The sequence below is a fragment of the Balaenoptera ricei genome, chromosome 5 (assembly GCF_028023285.1).
Source record: "Balaenoptera ricei isolate mBalRic1 chromosome 5, mBalRic1.hap2, whole genome shotgun sequence".
NCBI lineage: Eukaryota > Metazoa > Chordata > Mammalia > Artiodactyla > Balaenopteridae > Balaenoptera > Balaenoptera ricei.
Window position 1 is genome coordinate 97,184,775 of NC_082643.1, and position 17,968 is coordinate 97,202,742.

The window sequence follows — 17,968 nt, forward strand, 5'->3', positions numbered from 1 at the left end:
CCAGAAGAAGGAAATAGAAAGGATAAAAGAGAATTAATATTGAAAGGGATCATAACTGAGAAATTTTAAGAATTGATAATAATATAAAAAATCAGAAAGGGAGGCACAAACAATACCCAGTAGGTGAAATAAATAGAAATCTCCTAGACACTTATTAATAAATTTGCACAATACCACTAACAAAGAAATGATTTTTAAAGCAAACAGAAAGAAAAAATGATCGTCTATAAAGAAAAAGAAATTAAATAGAAGAATTCTCAATGACAATAATGGAAATGCTGGGAGAAAATTTCTGTAAATCTAAAATTGTGTACCACCTAAATTATTGATTTCACAGCCAGAAAACAAAAACCCTGTAAATGCCAACTAGGTACAGTTTGATTGGGAGTGCTGTTCCAAAATTCTCTATAATACCTTTTTTTTTCAAGTCATTCCATCAATTTAAGGGAAATTGTTGTCAAAATTTCCAACTATGATTATAGATTTTATCTCTTCTCCCTTTACTGTTTTTTTACTGGTTAAAAATATTTAGCTTTTTTTTTTTTTAATCTTTATTGGAGTACAGTTGATTTACAATGTTGTGTTAGTTTCATGCGTACAGCAAAGTGAATCAGTTATACATATACATATATCCACTCTTTTTTTAGATTCTTTTCCCATATAGGCCATTGCAGAGTATTGAGTAGAGTTCCCTGTGCTATACAGCAGGTTCTTGTTAGTTATCTATTTTATATATAGTAGTGTGTATATGTCAATCACAATTTTCCAATTTATCCCTCCCCCTAACTTATCCCCTGGTAACCATAAGTTTGTTTTCTACATCCGTGACTCCATTTCTGTTCTGTAAATAAGTTCATTTGTACCCTTTTTTTTTTGATTCCACATATAAGTGATATCATATGATATTTGTCTTTCTGTGTCTGACTTACTTCACTCAGTATTACAATCTCTAGGTCCATCCATGTTGCTGCAAATGGCATTATTTTGTTCTTTTTTATGGCTGAGTAATATTCCATTGTATATATGTACCACATCTTTTTTTTTTTAACATCTTTATTAGAGTATAATTACTTTACAATGGTGTGTCAGTTTCTGCTTTATAACAAAGTGAATCAGTTATACATATACATATGTCCCCATATCTCTTGCATCTCCCTCCCTCCCACCCTCCCTATCCCACCCCTCTAGGTGGTCACAAAGCACCGAGCTGATCTCCCTGTGCTATGTGGCTGCTTCCCACTCGCTATCTATTTTACGTTTGGTAGTGTATATATGTCCATGCCACTCTCTCACTTTGTCCCAGCTTACCCTTCACCTTCCCCGTATCCTCAAGTCCATTCTCTAGTAGGTCTGCATCTTTATTCCCATCTTGCCCCTAAGTTCTTCTGACCATTTTCTTTTTTTTTTTTTTTTTTAGATTCCATATATATGTGTTAGCATACAGTATTTGTTTTTCTCTTTCTGACTTACTTCACTCTGTATGACAGACTCTAGGTCCATCCACCTCACTACAAATAACTCAGTTTCGTTCCTTTTTATGGCTGAGTAATATTCCATTGTATATATGTACCATATCTTCTTGATCCATTCCTCTGTCAATGGGCATTTAGGTTGATTCCATGACCTGGCTATTGCAAACAGTGCTGCAATGAACATTAGGGTGCATGTGTCTTTTTGAATTATGGTTTTCTCTGGGTATGTGCCCAGTAATGGTATTGCTGGGTCATATGGCAATTCTATTTTTAGATTTTTAAAGAACCTACATACCACTCTCCATAGTGGCTGTATCAATCTACATTCCCACCAACAGTGCAAGAGGGTTCCCTTTTCTCCAAACCCTCTCCAGCATTTGTTGTTTGTAGATTTCCTGATGATACCCATTCTAACTGGTGGGAAGTGATACCTCATTGTAGTTTTGATTTGCATTTCTCTAATAATTAGTGATGTTGAGCAGCTTTTCATGTGCCTCTTGGCCATCTGTATGTCTTCTTTGGAGAAATGTCTATTTAGGTCTTCTGCCCATATTTTGATTGGGTTGTTTGTTTTTTTAATATTGAGCTGCATGAGCTGTTTATATATTTTGGAGATTAATCCCTTGTCTGTTGATTCATTTGCAAATATTTTCTCCCATTCTGAGGGTTGTCTTTTTGTCTTGTTTATAGTTTCCTTTGCTGTGAAAAAGGTTTTAAGTGTCCTTAGTTCCCATTTGTTTATTTTTTTTTTTACTTCCACCCATTTTTTGATTGGGTTATTTGTTTTTTTTGATATTGAGCTTCATGATCTGTTTGCATATTTTGGAGATTAATCCCTTGTCCGTTGCTTCATTTGTAAATATGTTCTCCCATTCTGAGAGTTATCTTTTTGTTTTGTTTATGGTTTCCTTTGCTGTGCAAAAGCTTTTAAGTTTATTTAGGTCCCATTTGTTTATTTTCATTACTCTAGGAAGTAGATAAAAAAAGATTATCTTTTCTCCCTTTAGTTCTGTCACTTTTGGCTTCATAACCTTTGAAGCTCTGTTATTAGGTGCTCACACCTATAAGTACATACACATTCAGGATTAGAACTTTCATAAAATTTCTTTTTTTTTACATTTTGCCTTTAATTTTTAGCTATACTTTGTATTAGTTTTAGTGGTGGTTCTAGGGACTATACATACAACTATAAATTATCACAGTCTACTTAGAACTAATATTATGCTACTTTGTGTTAAATAGTATAATATTACAACACTATAATTCCATTAGCCACTCTTTCATTTGTACTTCTGTTGTTATATTTTCTACCTTTACACCTGTTATAAACCCAGTACAATGTTATAATTTTTCTTTAAACAGTCAATTTCCTTTTAAAGATGTTGAGAGACAAAAATATATATGCTTTTTCATTTTTACCTAAATATTTATGAGTCCAGGTGCTCTTCATTCCTACCTGTAGATTCAAGTTTTTATCTGATACCATTTCCCTTCAGACCAAATAATTTCCACACAGAACAGGTTTGCTGGTGATTAATTCTTATCACTTTTCATTTATATGAAAAGGCCTTTATATTGTGTTAATTTTTGAAGTATTTTGATTAGAAAGTGAAATTTGGATTGACTTTTTTTCCCTATTATTCAAGGCTTTAAAACATGATTCCATTAAAAAAAAAAAAAAAACATGATTCCATTGACTCCTGGCTTCCATTATTTCTGATGAGAAACCTGCTGTTATTGTGAATGTTCCTGTCTATGTCAACCACTAATTAATAATCCAACTAAAACTAGAATACAAATAAAGTAAGAGTATGTGAGGTTGGTGACTGGAAATATGTGTTCTTGTTGTATTTGAAGAGAGTAAAAGCTAAATCTTTATCTTTAATTGACTCATAATCTATTAACAAATTTTTAAATGCCTAAAACACAAGCATGAAGAAATAAAGAAGCATATTGTTCAGAGTAATGGAAATAAATAATTAACGAAAAATGGAATAATTACCTGTGGCTAGTGGAAAATGGAACAGTGATCGAAAATAACTTTAATAAGAAACCTTATAAAACCACTTAACTCTTTAAAATAAATGCATTTAAATCCTTGACAAATACCATAACTATATTTTTAATGATTCATGACATTTTACTCAATTTCTGTCCCCCAAAATACAATTCCTATTAACCATGGATATATCTTCTGTTCCTATAATTTTGCCTTTTCTAGAATGTTATATAAATGGAATCATATGATCTGTAGCCTTTGGATCCTGGCTTCTTTCACTTACCTAATGCTTTTGAGAGTCATTCTTGTTATTGCATATATCAGTAGTTTTTTCCCCTTCTTATTACCAAGACATATTCCATGGTATAAATGTACCACAGTTTTTTTCTGCATTCACCAGTTGATAAACATTTGGGTTGTTTCCAGTTTGGGATGATTATGAATAAAACTGCTATAAATATTTGCATATAGATTTTTGTGTAGGTGTTATTATAATTTCTCTTGGGTAGATGTCTAGGAATGCAGTTACTGGATAATGTAGTAAATATATATTCTACTTCATAAGAAATGGAAAAATTATCTTCCCAAGTGGCTGTACCATTCTATATCCTCACCAGCAGAGTGTGAGAGTTCTAGTTGCTCTTAGTCCTTGACTTTATTTGGTATTGTCAGATTTTGTTTCTGTTTTTAGCTATTCTAAGAGGTGTGTCTTCTTTTATTTCTCTCAACAAAGTTTGGGAGTTTTCAGCATACAAATCTTTCACATATTTGTAGGTTTATCCCTAAGTGTTTCATGTTTTCAGGTATTCTTGCATATGCTGTTGTTTTTACTTCAATCTAGTTGTTCAAGGCTAGTATATAGAAACACAACTTAGTTTTGTACACTGATCTTGTATTCCATGGCATGACTAAACTCACTGATTTGTTCTTCAACCTTGTTTTACGGATTCTCTGAGATATTCTTTGTAGACAATCATGTTGTCTGTATACAGAATGTTTTATTTCTTTACTTCCAATCTGTATGTCTTTTATTTCCTTGTCTTACCTTATACTGTACAGAATTTAGAAGTAGTGTTATTAATTTAACCTAAATGTGCAGATCCAAGCCACCTCACCTGAGACCTTCTAGGCACTGCTCATGCCTATCATTTCTCCCACTGACACTGTGTTTTACATATAAATACATCTGTGTAATCAAACTCCTAGGCTTCATCTTTCCTTCCAGTAGATATGACTGCAAGGTTAGATATTTGGACACAATGTGTTTGCCAGAGCTGGGTTGAGGTTACAGAGGTTGCTCAGCCTGGATTCACTGTTCCTTTCTATGGATTAGTGGGATCGAGATTACCATACTAATGATTCAAGTGTGCTTTTAACACTTCAGCATGAACTGTCTAGAACTGGGCTCTTTATTGCACACACACATACTCCTCTAGTCATGTTTCTCATCTCAGAAAATAACATCACCCAGTTGCCTAAGCCAAAAACCTGAAAGATACCCATAGTTTTTCTTTTCCTCTCATTTATGTATTCACACTCCAAGTAAATCCTGCTGATGCCACCACTCCATCACTAGGGATACCATCTGTTGTATAAATGAGCCAGAGATGGCCCCTGTGTATTAGCCTAAAATGTCCCATGTTGTTTCCTGCTTCACAACAAGCTGGCATCATTATCTCAAAGCCTGCCAGTGCCAAACTCAAATTCTCACACATCCAAATTGTTTTAAATATAGCTCCCAAACCCCCATATTTTTAGCCATTAAGATCCTACATACTTTTAGGTTGCTTCCGTGTCCTGGCTATTGTAAACAGTGCTGCAATGAACACTGAGGTGCATGTATCTTTTTGAACTATGGTTTTCTCTGGGTATATGCCCGGAAGTGGGATTGCTGGGCCATATGGTAGTTCTATTTTTAGTTTTTTGGAAGCAACCTAAATGTCCATCAACAGAGGAATGGATAAAGAAGATGAGATGTGGTACATATATACAATGGAATATTATTCAGCCATAAAAAGGAAAGAAATAATGCCATTTGCAGAGACGTGGATAGACCTAGAGACTGTCATACAGAGTGAAGTAAGTCAGAAAGACAAATATCATATAATATCACTTATATATGGAATCTAGAAAAAATGATACAGATGAACTTATTTGCAAAGCAGAAATAGACACACTGACGTAGAGAACAAACGTATGGATACCAAGGGGGAGGAAGGGGGGGGGATTAATTGGGAGATTGGGAATGACATATATACACTACTATGTATAAAATAAATAACTAATGAGAACCTACTACATCGCACAGGAAACTCTACTCGGTGTTCTGTGGTGGCTTAAATGGGAAGGAAATCTAAAAAAGAGGGGATATATGTATATGCATAACTCATTCACTTTGCTGTATAGTAGAAACTAACACAACATTTTAAAGTAACTATACTCTAATAAAAATTAATTAAAAAATAAAATAAATAAAAACAACTATACCCCAATAAAATATAATAAATAAATAACAGATCCTACATACTTTAAACCCCATTAAGCTGCCCCCAACGTCTGCTAACCATAAATAAAACAAGCCCTGTAGCTATAAAATACCCCAAATGGCTGCTGCCCTTTGGAGCTCTCTGTCCCAGGAACTCCCCACCTTGCCACTGAGTAAGATTACCTAGACGTGTAAGCTCCAAGCTCCCCTCTGCTATTTGCCCACTGGGTGGTGGCCCCATACTGCTGCCTCTAGAAGGTTTCTTGCTGAGAAGGACCCTGTCCAAGTACTGCCCAAATAAAGCTTGTGTATTTCTGCCTCTTGTGGTCTTGTTTCTTCCTTGATCAACCCCTAAGTCCCTGAACTTACCATATCTCCTATTCAAGTCATCAAGACCCATCTTCTGAACTATAAAGGTCTCCCTTCTACCCCTCTTGCCCCATCCCAGCCAATCCATTCTCTATACAATAGCCAGATTGACCTTTCTTAAATGTAAGTTAAAGGATGTCACTTCCCTACTTAAAAAATACCAATAGCTTCCCACCTCATCTAGAATAAAATAAAAATATCTTATCGTGGTTTTAACTACCCTATGGGATCCACGACTCTGAATCTACCTTGTGCCATTCTTCATCTTGTTTATCATCCTTCATGCCGTATTTTCCTTCTTCTTCTTATACCAACACACCAAGTTTACACTTGACCTCTACAGCTACCTCGCCTGGAAAGCTCTTGCCCAGATACAGCATTTGCATGTATGCTTCCTTCTTATTAGTCAGGTTTTAGATTAATGTCACTTCTTCAGACCCATTTTATTATACTTAAAAAATTCTTATTACTCATTTTATAAGTATAATAAGTAAAAATAGTATTTTATAACTTTAATTTTTATTTTATTATTCTAATTTTTATATTTTTTCTAGTTATTTACTTATTTGTCTCTCCACAGTAGATTGTATATCCATCAGAGCAGAGATCTTATCTATTTCACTCAGGATTATCATCCCAGTGCCTAACATAAAGTGGTAGTTTTGTAAATAATTGCTAGACAAATGAATGAGTGAAAAGATCACCCTAAACACAGATGAATAGTACCCCGAACATATAATCATGACACTCAGATTATGAAAAGTGATCAAATCCAATATCCTACTCAACTCCTTTGATCTCATCTTGTTAAACGACTTATAGTTTCTAGGACTCTGAGCTTATGTACTTGCTCTTCCTTTTGTTGGTACATTCTTCCCTCTCTTCCCAATTAGCTGGCTAATTCTTCCTTGCTTGAGATCTCCACCTCCAAATTGGATTGGGGATCCTCCTCAAAATGCCCATATTCACTCTTATCATAGCAGTTATGACATACTATTGTCATTTCCTGTTTTTTAAGTTTATCTCCTCCATTAGACTCTACACTTCTTGAAGGCAAAGAACAAGTATGTTTGTTTGTTTGCCTTTTCTCGAGTATCTGTTATGTGCCTGCCTCTTGTTATGATTGCAATAATTTTTGTACTTGTTTAACAGATAAATTTTACTCTTGATTTTCTTAAAGCAGTTTTAATCATTCCTAGAATCATGTATTAAATTTCATGAATCCTATTTTAAAAGAAACGTTAATAAAATAGGGGATGAGGGCTCTGGAAGCATGTCATATCAGAAAGTCTTGAAAGAATTAGGGACATTCAGTTGGAAGAGAAACAACCCAGAGGAACATCATGTTTCTTTTCTAACATCTTAACTTTCCATCTGAAAGAGACTGACAGTTGTGGTGGTATGGAGAAAAAACAGGTTATCACAGGCTTTAGTTAAGTCCACAGGAAGCTAATCACTGACAGCTTCATTGACAGCGAGATTTTAACAATTATGATTGTCCGAGCCTGTCTTACAAACTAGTTTCACTTTGTTTCTTAACGAAGCTTTGTTGAAAGAATGAATAAAGAAACTCAAGAATTCTGCAAGTAGTATAATTTAAGTAGAAAGATAATTAGCTGATTATGAATAAATATGACTAAAGATCACTAATGAGAATTTTTTTGAAAAGAAACTATTTACTATTAATTGAAAGTTAAATTATTGACTAAACCGGAAATAGAAATAAGTTAAACACCAGCGTGAAGCAGTGAGCCAAATGCAGATTGTAGGGTACTCTACAGGAGAAAAGACTCAGTTTCCTCAACAAACCATGACGTGAAAAGGCAAATTGAATGGGTTGTAGGGGAGCATTTTATATTATGGAATAAAAGAAACTTAAGACATAAAACAACCAAAGGCAATAAGTAAATCTTGTTTGGATCCTGATTTTTTTAAGAGCTTCTTTGAGACAATTGAGAAAATTTGAATATGAATTATTTGTTCTTAACTATGAAGGAATTAAGGTTAATTTCATTAGGTGTGATCATCGCATTACGGTTATGTAAAAATGATGCCCTTATTAGTTAGAGGTGCATACTGGAGTAATAAATGGAATATTGCCTGCCACATCAGTAAACAAAGGTCGTGACAGTCAATCAGTGATTGCAGCCACCACCAGGGAGCTGGTGAGCCCTGAGGGAACTCAGGATGTGAAAACACAGGATACTGGCCCCAGATAGTTGAAGTGCATATCAAAGGAATGATTTCAGACTCTTGTATCCTCCCATACATAGAAGAGTGCTAAATTCCTTAACTTGAGATATCTGGCTTTCCTTAATTAACAATAATCTTTTGACGTTGCAATGACCTGCCCTTTGTTGTAAAACTTCTATATAACCTGGCTTCCCACTTGCCACCTCAGAGCAGTTCTCTCAGGATTACTTGAGATGCTGCCTCCCAGGCTGGAAGTCCTAAAAATTCCCGCCGAATAGAACACAACCCTCAACTTTATGTTGTGAATAATTTTTTAATTGACAGGAGTATTTATGAGTGAAATGACAGTGTCCTCTATTTGCCTTAAAAAAAAAAAAAGTTTTGCACCAAAAACAGGGAGAGGTGGGTGGATAGATGATATTAGCTTGGTAACATCTTGACGGATGTTGAATCTGAGTAACGGACACAAGGGTATTTGTTATATCATTCTTTCTAATTTTGTGTTTGTTTGAATTTCCATAATAAACATTTTAAATCTCATATAATACTAAAGAAAATAAAAGTACCTTATATCACACTTATAAAATATGTTCCTAGACCTAGCTCTGAACGTGGGATGTGAGATGTTTGTATGTGAGTGTGTATGTGTATGCACGTGTGAGCACAATGTGTGTATATGTGTGTGTGCATGCATATATGTATGTGTGTGCATGTGTATAAGTATTCAGCATGACATTATTATTATGAGTATTTCATTTCATACTCACTTTTCATTTTTCACTTGAAACCATTTTTCTCAGAAAATAATAAACATATCTACCTTTAACCAAAGAGAACATAAATTTGTTCCATTTCTGTCATCCATTTTGTCATCTAATTATCTTTAATTCTCAGAAATTAAACACAACCCTAGGAGAAAAGTAAATTTCCAGTGTAATCTAAAAGCCTGAAGAAATTTTGATTCTCTGGATAATGAGGGTTCTGGTTAATGTAGAGTTATATATACCAAAGAGGTTTGGTAGCTATCTGTAGGAGTAACTTTGAAGAATTCCATGTAGAACGACTTCCAAGTGGACTTAAAAGGCTGATTTTCATTCTGAAAATCTGGGGTAGGGCCAGAGACGCTGCATTCCCTATAAATTCCCAAGTGAGTTTATACCAATCTGTGACAATCTACTGTCTATCCATGACATTGACTGGCAAGGTCTTGCTGATTCATAGTAAATTTCTACAGGATAAAATATTCTCAATTGAGATTCACTGGAAATAATTTTTTCATCAACTCAAAGGTTTTATCTCTCTGCTGAGCCCCTGCTTGAACTTGAATAGATGAGGACTGCTTGATTTAGAAGGGTTCTTCCCCCTTAAATTAGGTGCCCACAATCCTCCAGTTTACATCTACCCCCAGCAATCTCATGATAGGACTAGCCACCTTCATGGTGATTTCAGTTTTGTAATTTCAGTTGTACAAAGCCCTGAGATTACTGTATTTTGAAGTAACTCCTAGTTTAGTATACCACCTGAGTAAACATAAGTAAATAAGCCCCAAGATACAAGTGAACTATCAAATTTAAAATAATTAGATGACAGGTTTAACTCGAAGACTTTAACTCATACATGCTAATAGTTCTTTTATGATCCATTTCAAGAACATCAAATGTCTTATGATCATGCAGCAATAAGTCATCAGAGGTGATTAGTAAGACTTTTAAATGAAATTTTTCCTTAATTAATGAAAGAACAAGTGAAGGCTGTGTCAAACTTTGTACAAAGCACAGATTCTACAATACAGCCCACCAGATGCCTTTTGGTTCCTGTGTGTGTGTGTGTGTGTGTGTGTGTGTGTGTGTGTGTGTGTACATATATAGTATGTTTTATGTGTGCATAATATATATGTTTCATATGTGTGTGTGCACATATGTGTGTATATGTATTTCATGAAAAATAATTCAGATCCTTTTCCCCAAATCCAGTTTCCTGCACTTTCATCTTTTGTTCTCTGAATACGTGTGAATGGGATGAGTTACCGTAAACAATCACAGCTATTTTTGGTGCATGACACAGGAGAGCCAAGTGTGTTACTGCATTTAGTTGATTTTAGTAGCCACTCTGCCTTCACCCCCGAGCTGCCCCCAAAAGTCACCCTGCGGGGATTGCAGAGCCATCTGTTTCATATTCGCTCTGCTCGTGGTGTTGTGTTCTATTTCAGCTTTCTGTGCTCTGGATCCAATTGATGACATTCGAGGTAGCTGCGACCCATAGTGATGAGGATCACAGAAGATGATGGGCTCGTTAAGCACATCTCATTTTAGACAAACTGCAAGTGGCATTTTGTTTATATGGTTCATTTCGCCAACAAATTAGATTTCAGATTGATTGCTTTCCAAAATGGCTTTGTTCATCAGTTCTGAGACCAGGCAATTACAATCAGAATCCTAGTAATTAATGGTGTCCTATATTAAAAACGTTTTTTAAACAGAAAGGCATTCATGAATTTCAACAGAATGTAAAATCTGTCCATGACTTTTAATCCCGCTCAAGAACTATACAGTGTAGAAATGAAATACTTGTCTTTACACAGGTCTACTATGAAAAAAAACCATGACAGCCCAGAAAAGGGGCATGTAAACCACTAGACCTCTTTATCATGAAGCAACTGAAGGTCCAGCAGAATATAAATAAAAAGTTTAACATCCTGCACCAATGGAGACCAATGGTATTGGATTGTGATTGAATATTATTTGAGCCACTTTACTCAAAAAGCAATTTCTAGTATGTGGCTTTTAAAAATAAATTCATGCACAAGGTGTGTAAGTTGGTGGGGTTATTGCTCATCTTCAATTTCATTTTTAAAAGTAAGATTATTTTTTATGTTGTGTCTCTAAAATCAAATTAGAAATTGAAGAAGGGTGGTAGGAAGCCTCCATGGTTTTTCTTAAACTTTCACTGGCCAAAGTTTATAGGAATTAGCTACAGCTTTTTACTGCCAGCAGTAGCACCATACTTCTGAATCTTTGTAGAATCATTATTGGTTTCCAATTCTACCTACACCACTAACATCCTGATGAATTTGGGATAATTTTCATAACCTTTCTTTTGCAAAATAAAACATAAATTCAGATAACCACATCCATCAAATGTACAGCTAAATTAATTATGATCACCAGCCAGGAAACCACCCAGGGCAAGAAATAGCATTTTACTCCCTATTTGAAAAATCCCCTTCATGGGCTCCATCTCTATCATATCCTCTGCCTCTTCTTATTCTCCCCTAAATATTATCCTGACTTTTATAGAAATCACTTCCTTATACAAAAAAAAAAAAAAAAAAGTTAAATTGCCCAAATGGGCATCACTAGACTTGGATTCAGCCATGTTTCCAGGAATTGGAAAAGTTATTTCACATCTCCAAATTCTAACCTAGAAATCTGTAAAACAACTCATATCATTTAGCTCCCAGGTGTGTTCATGTGTATGTGGACTTAGCTTAGCACAGGGACAGTCACGATGCTCTTGTTTATCCCATCCCCTTACCTAGACAGGCAAGACAGCTTGCAGAGAAGACAGCGAGGAGGTCAAAGTTCAGATCCTAAAGAAAAGGAAAATCTCATGAGTCGAATAAGAGAGGAACACAATGAATTCAATCTTAATTGATACATTTTGAAGGAAAAATCATGAAGATCCTCATCACTCTAGCTAGTTGTGAAAACGTCATTTCAGAAATGAGAGACTTTCCTTCTTGAGCATATTCTCTAGACCCTCCAGGCTCCTGACATGTATGCTTTTTATCTCAGCTCTGGCTCTAATGGACACAGTGATATTTGGCATGCTACTTAAAAAAATTGGGATTTCTATTCTTGAAAGATAGAACACCTTTGAACTTAAACCTCTCTATATACTGTAAAGACAGAGAAATAAATTTTAAACAAAGAGTAATTTTCTCAAGGTCAAATAATAGCAACTCAGTTCTCCTGATTCCAGTCTCAATTTTTTTGACCAACCCAAGTCGTTTCTCTCTAGTAACATTGCACTTACTCCGTTATTTCCCTGACCCAAAGTCTTCCCATAGTGGTCTCTCATGCCCACTGAATAACATCCAATCATCTTAGGCATTCTTATCCAATGTTAGTCCTCTGCCATTTCTTGGCAAGTGAGATCATGCTTTCCTCCATAGGCTTGTTTTTCAGAAGGGAAAAATGTTTTAGCAGCCTCTTCTCTATTTTAATGAAAGGAGTCCCTGAGGCAGATTATTTCATTACCAAGCAGAATGGTAAGTATGAGACTACAAATAGGCAACTCACAGGTGCTCTGGGTTGAGGTGGGATGCTAGAGTCCACCAGGAGGAGGATGGAGGAACCAGCATTGCAAGAGAAGCTGCGGAGTGTTAGCCTTGTGAAAGAGTGGAGAGATAAGATGGTTAGCATCAGAAAAGAGATTTGGGGAAGATTACCAAGAGTGGCCCAAAGAGAGATTCATGATATTTGGTCATATGAAATGTCATGAACCCTTCCTTTCCTCTCTCCATGGTATCTTCAGAAAACATCTACTTCTTGCTTATATATTATGGGGGATCAAGTGTTTCTGAGATATATCAAAGAATAGAGTGTTGCTGCAAGATTGGCATAAACACAGAAGCTACTCACAGGGATCCCTACAATTATTAACTAAGCTTGGACCTTTTCACTTCCTTTATTCCTGCTCTTCACTACTTAAAAATATTCTTTCTGTCTCTGTATATGTATACATGTAAATGTTATATATCATTAATAAATGTCTCCTGTGCAACCCGCACTGTCCAAACTTTACATATATTATGTCATTTAATTTTACAATGCCTTAAGGTACTTTTATTATCCCCATTTTACAGGTGAGTCCCAGTGAGATCACATGGCTTGCCCAAGATGCATGCTTAGTAAGAAATGGGGTAGGGACATGAACTCAGGCAGCCTGCCTCCAGAGCCCATGCTCTTAACCACCACAGTCTCCTAGCTCTGTAATACCACTCCTCTGGTACATATGAATCAGCTCTCCTTCAATGTGAATATATTTTATCTTCTCAACTTAATGGCAAACTCCCTGCGAATAAGTAGTTTGTCTTTCTCTTTGTTTATCCTCTACAGATTTTTTTGAATTGACTATTTTGGTGAGGTGAGTCATTTGATTGGATTAGTAACTCCCAAATATTTAAAATTAGAATAACCCTTTTAACAAATGACGTCTGACCCCAGATGCTAATGTGTGGAACACATAAAAGCAGAGCTTCTCTGATCGAAGTTAAATAATTTGTCCCAGGTCAAAGAACTAGTATAAGTACTAAGAGATTTTGACCTAAGACCCTCTATTCTATACCCTAATTCTTACCTACTATGCAGCCTTATATTATAAACCCTTCTCAAGCCAATAGCCTTAAAACAACAGAGCACAATATTGCATTACCCGATTAGGTAGGACGGTATGTAAGAAGATGAATTTTTATGATTTTAATATTATTCATTCAAAAGTGTGTAGTGGTTGTTCTTAGGAAGTACTAGGAATGAAACACATCTGGCATCAAGAGATAACTTCCTACACATATAAGTTTTAGGGAAGTAGAATTTGAAACTGCGCAAAGAAGACTGTGGCTAACAATGTCTACAAATGTTGAGGTGGTAAAATGTGAATATGCTATGTGAAGTTGTGAATTCTTTATCACTAGAGGTTGGAAGCAGAGGCATCCAGATAATAACCCTCTGGAAATGATGGAAAGCGTGGACTACATGCTTTGGTCAGAGGACTGGAGTACAGGTTCTTTCTATTCCAGCATTAAATTTTATAATTCTATTATTTTAACACAATCTAACGTACATAAAGGACATTTAACAAATGCCATTGGATCATGACAATTATAGACAAACACACACACACACACACACACACACACACACACACACACACACAACAATAGCAGCATATACACAGAATAATGCTAAGAACATTACGCATGTCTTAGTAATCTCATTCATTTAAATTCCCGTCTTCCTGAATGGGTATAGCAATCCTTCCTATAATTTAAATTCAAATTGACAATATCTGAATTTCTGGTTAGAAACCATAATTTTCTGAAAAATGATTCTTCATTTGCCTGAATAGCATAAACTCAAATATTTCTTTCATCAAGAGCAAAAATTTATACTTTCTTTCCCAATTAATGCCTCCATTTGTATTCTAAAGACAACTATATTACATGAGAAGACTCAGTGCTCACAACTTTGAATTGGTTTATGTCCATTATAGATCCCTTTATTGGTCTTTTAAAATTTTAGAAAGGGAATGCAAATTAAATTGTGTGAGGAAGAGATAAATGCCTCTTTCATTCATAATAAATTGATCTAAAAAGCTTACTGATCATCATCCAAATGCTACATCTGGACTTGTTGTTATCACGTGGAAATTCATTATAGAAAATATACTATGCAGATTGAGTTGGCTAATGCAGCGTGTAAACTATAATTTCTGCTATGATTTAAAATTATACTTTCTCATCTAGTGAAGATTGCTTTGACAGGCATTCATCAGCTGCCTCCTCTTCTTGCATTTGACCTAAAGTATTTGGGATAAATATTTGTATGAAATGCCTATCATGTAAAAGCCATATTCATGAGGTTATATTATTTGCCTAATTCCTGAAAAATAAATACTGCCTTGATCTACGTGACACTATATTATCCAGCTACCAAGTGAAACATTAGTCAGAAACTTGGGGTTTTGATGAATATCAAATGGCGACCTAACTCATAATCCTCTAAGGCAGTGTCATCCCTTGCAAATAAATGTGAGCCACAAATACAGGGCACACATGAAATTTTAAATTCTGTAGAGATATTAAAAACAGTTTTGATACCGAGCAGGACCCTGTGGGGCTCCTGGGCACAAAAGCCTTCTCTGTCCCCCATTTCTAGATTACAGGAAATAGGCTTCATTCAGCTTCTGTGACTTTCTCTGAGTTCCAAGAGCAGATTCAAACAGTTGTTAATTAGGGAAGGGAGTAGATGTGGAGACAAGGGAGGAACAGTCAAAAGAAACAATAGTGCAGCCTTGGGGCAGAGTCCTGTTTCCCCCACAAGAGATATACATAACAATATCTTTGAGCTGTTTTGCAGATACTGAAAACCCCACCAGGTGGGAGAAGTTAAAACGGAATATTGCAGCTCTATTTACAATAGCCAGGACATGGAAGCAACCTAAGTGTCCATCATTGGATGAATGGATAAAGAAGATGTGGCACATATATACAATGGAATATTACTCAGCCATAAAAAGAAATGAAATGGAGGTATTTGTAATGAGGTGGATGGAGTTAGAGTCTGTCATACAGAGTGAAGTAAGTCAGAAAGAGAAAAACAAATACAGTATGCTAACACATATATACGGAATCTAAGGGAAAAAAAAAAAAAAGGCCATGAAGAACCTAGTGGCAAGATGGGAATAAAGACACAGACTTACTAGAGAATGGACTTGAGGATATGGGGAGGGGGAGGGGTGAGATGTGACAGGGTGAGAGAGTGTCATGGACATATATACACTACCAAATGTAAAATAGATAGCTAGTGGGAAGCAGCCACATAGCACAGGGAGATCAGCTCGGTGCTTTGTGACCACCTAGAGGGGCGGGATGGGGAGGGTGGGAGGGAGGGAGATGCAAGAGGGAAGAGATATGGGAACATATGTATATGTATAACTGATTCACTTTGTTTTAAAGCAGAAACTAACACACCATTGTAAAGCAATTATACTTCAATAAAGATGTTTAAAAAAAAAAAAAACGTAATGCTGTCCACAAGCGGTAGATCCCCAGAAGGGTTGATGATACTGACTCCCACTTACCTCACCACCAACCAATCAGAAGATTGTCCATGAGCTGATCACGCCCTCTCTGAACCATTACTATAAAACTCCTCACTACCCTCTCCAAGTTGGCACACAGTTTTGAGGCCATTAGCCTGCTGTGGCTCCCTTTGCCTGGCAAAGCAATAAAGCTATTCTTTTCTACTTCACCCAAAACTCTCACTGAGAATTAATTTGGTGTTGGGATAGAGGCCAGATTTGGCTTCAGTTTTCACTGTTGAAAATAATTTTAATAAAACATTTTATTTAACTGTATATATGCAAAATATCTTTATTTCAATGTATAATTGTCATAAAAATATTAATGATACCTTTTATAAGTCTTTGAAATCTGGTGTACATTTATACTAAGTACGTCTCGATTTCAACCAGCCACATTTCAAGTGCTCAATAGCTACATGTGGCTTGTGGCTACTTCAGATCCTGGCTTCACCATGAATATAAGCAAAGGGAGATAGTGGTACTGTTCCCGACAACACAACTCTAAAAGCTAAGTTTTCCACATTTTATCTTAATAACCAGTCCCTACTTTTCAGCCCTTTTTTCTATTGTAAATAATGATAATCGTCACCTATGTTTCAGCATCATTTAACCCTAGTGGCGAAAAATTCCAGCAGGATATTAAAGTCTCCAAACATAATAATGAATGGTTATAAAAGCACTTTGGACTATTACTATCTAAATTATCATACATCAGGGGAACACAGCAAGAAAGTTTTCTCAGCCTCCCTTACCTTCATGGATGTAGACGGCCTATCCATTAGACTAGTCCTTGTTGATCTTATCTTTGGTACCAAGGATATTTTTTTGTTTGTTTTCTTTATTCATTTTTGTTTTTGATTGCTTGCTTTTTCATTTGTTTGTTTTCTTTACCCTGCTAACTGTGCTAAAGAATCCTAGTGGAGCCCAGCTCTGTACTACAGAATGCCAGCTGCAGATAAGAAAGATTAGAATCCTTACCTAATTCTGCCCTCTACCGTCATTCCCTGAATCCTGCTGCCCTTAGACTAAACTGGAAAGAAAAATCTATTCAGTCAGAGGACTCACCATGGTTCATAGTGATGTATATAGCCCACTGATGTTCTCCACTCAACCTGCACAGTGTTATTTAATTTGAAATAGTTGACAACACTTAAGAATCAGATTTCAAAAGAATCTGATTCACAATTTTTGTGTGTGAAAAATTCTATCTGATGATCCCAAATCCCACTTCTTGCATGAGATCCTGACATTCTAAACCTCCATCCCATTTGACCAACTGAGTACTCTTGTACTGTGTATGCTCTTTGCTGGGTGTGTCTCTGTTATTGGATTTGGACAGCTGAGCACAGCCAGGGACAGGGTCAAGCCTTTCCATCTTACCTATCCAGCTCATGACTCAATGTCAGCTTGCCCCTGTCTCTGTTGGAGCCCTGACAGCAATGACACTGATGACTTGGCCTGTGGTAATTATTTTTCCTTGGTCGCTGAAGTGCATGTGAAACAAAGCTATGATTAATCTCTGTTATAGAACTTATTTGAGAATCAATGGCCATGATGTTATTGAATTACGTGTGAAATGAAGCC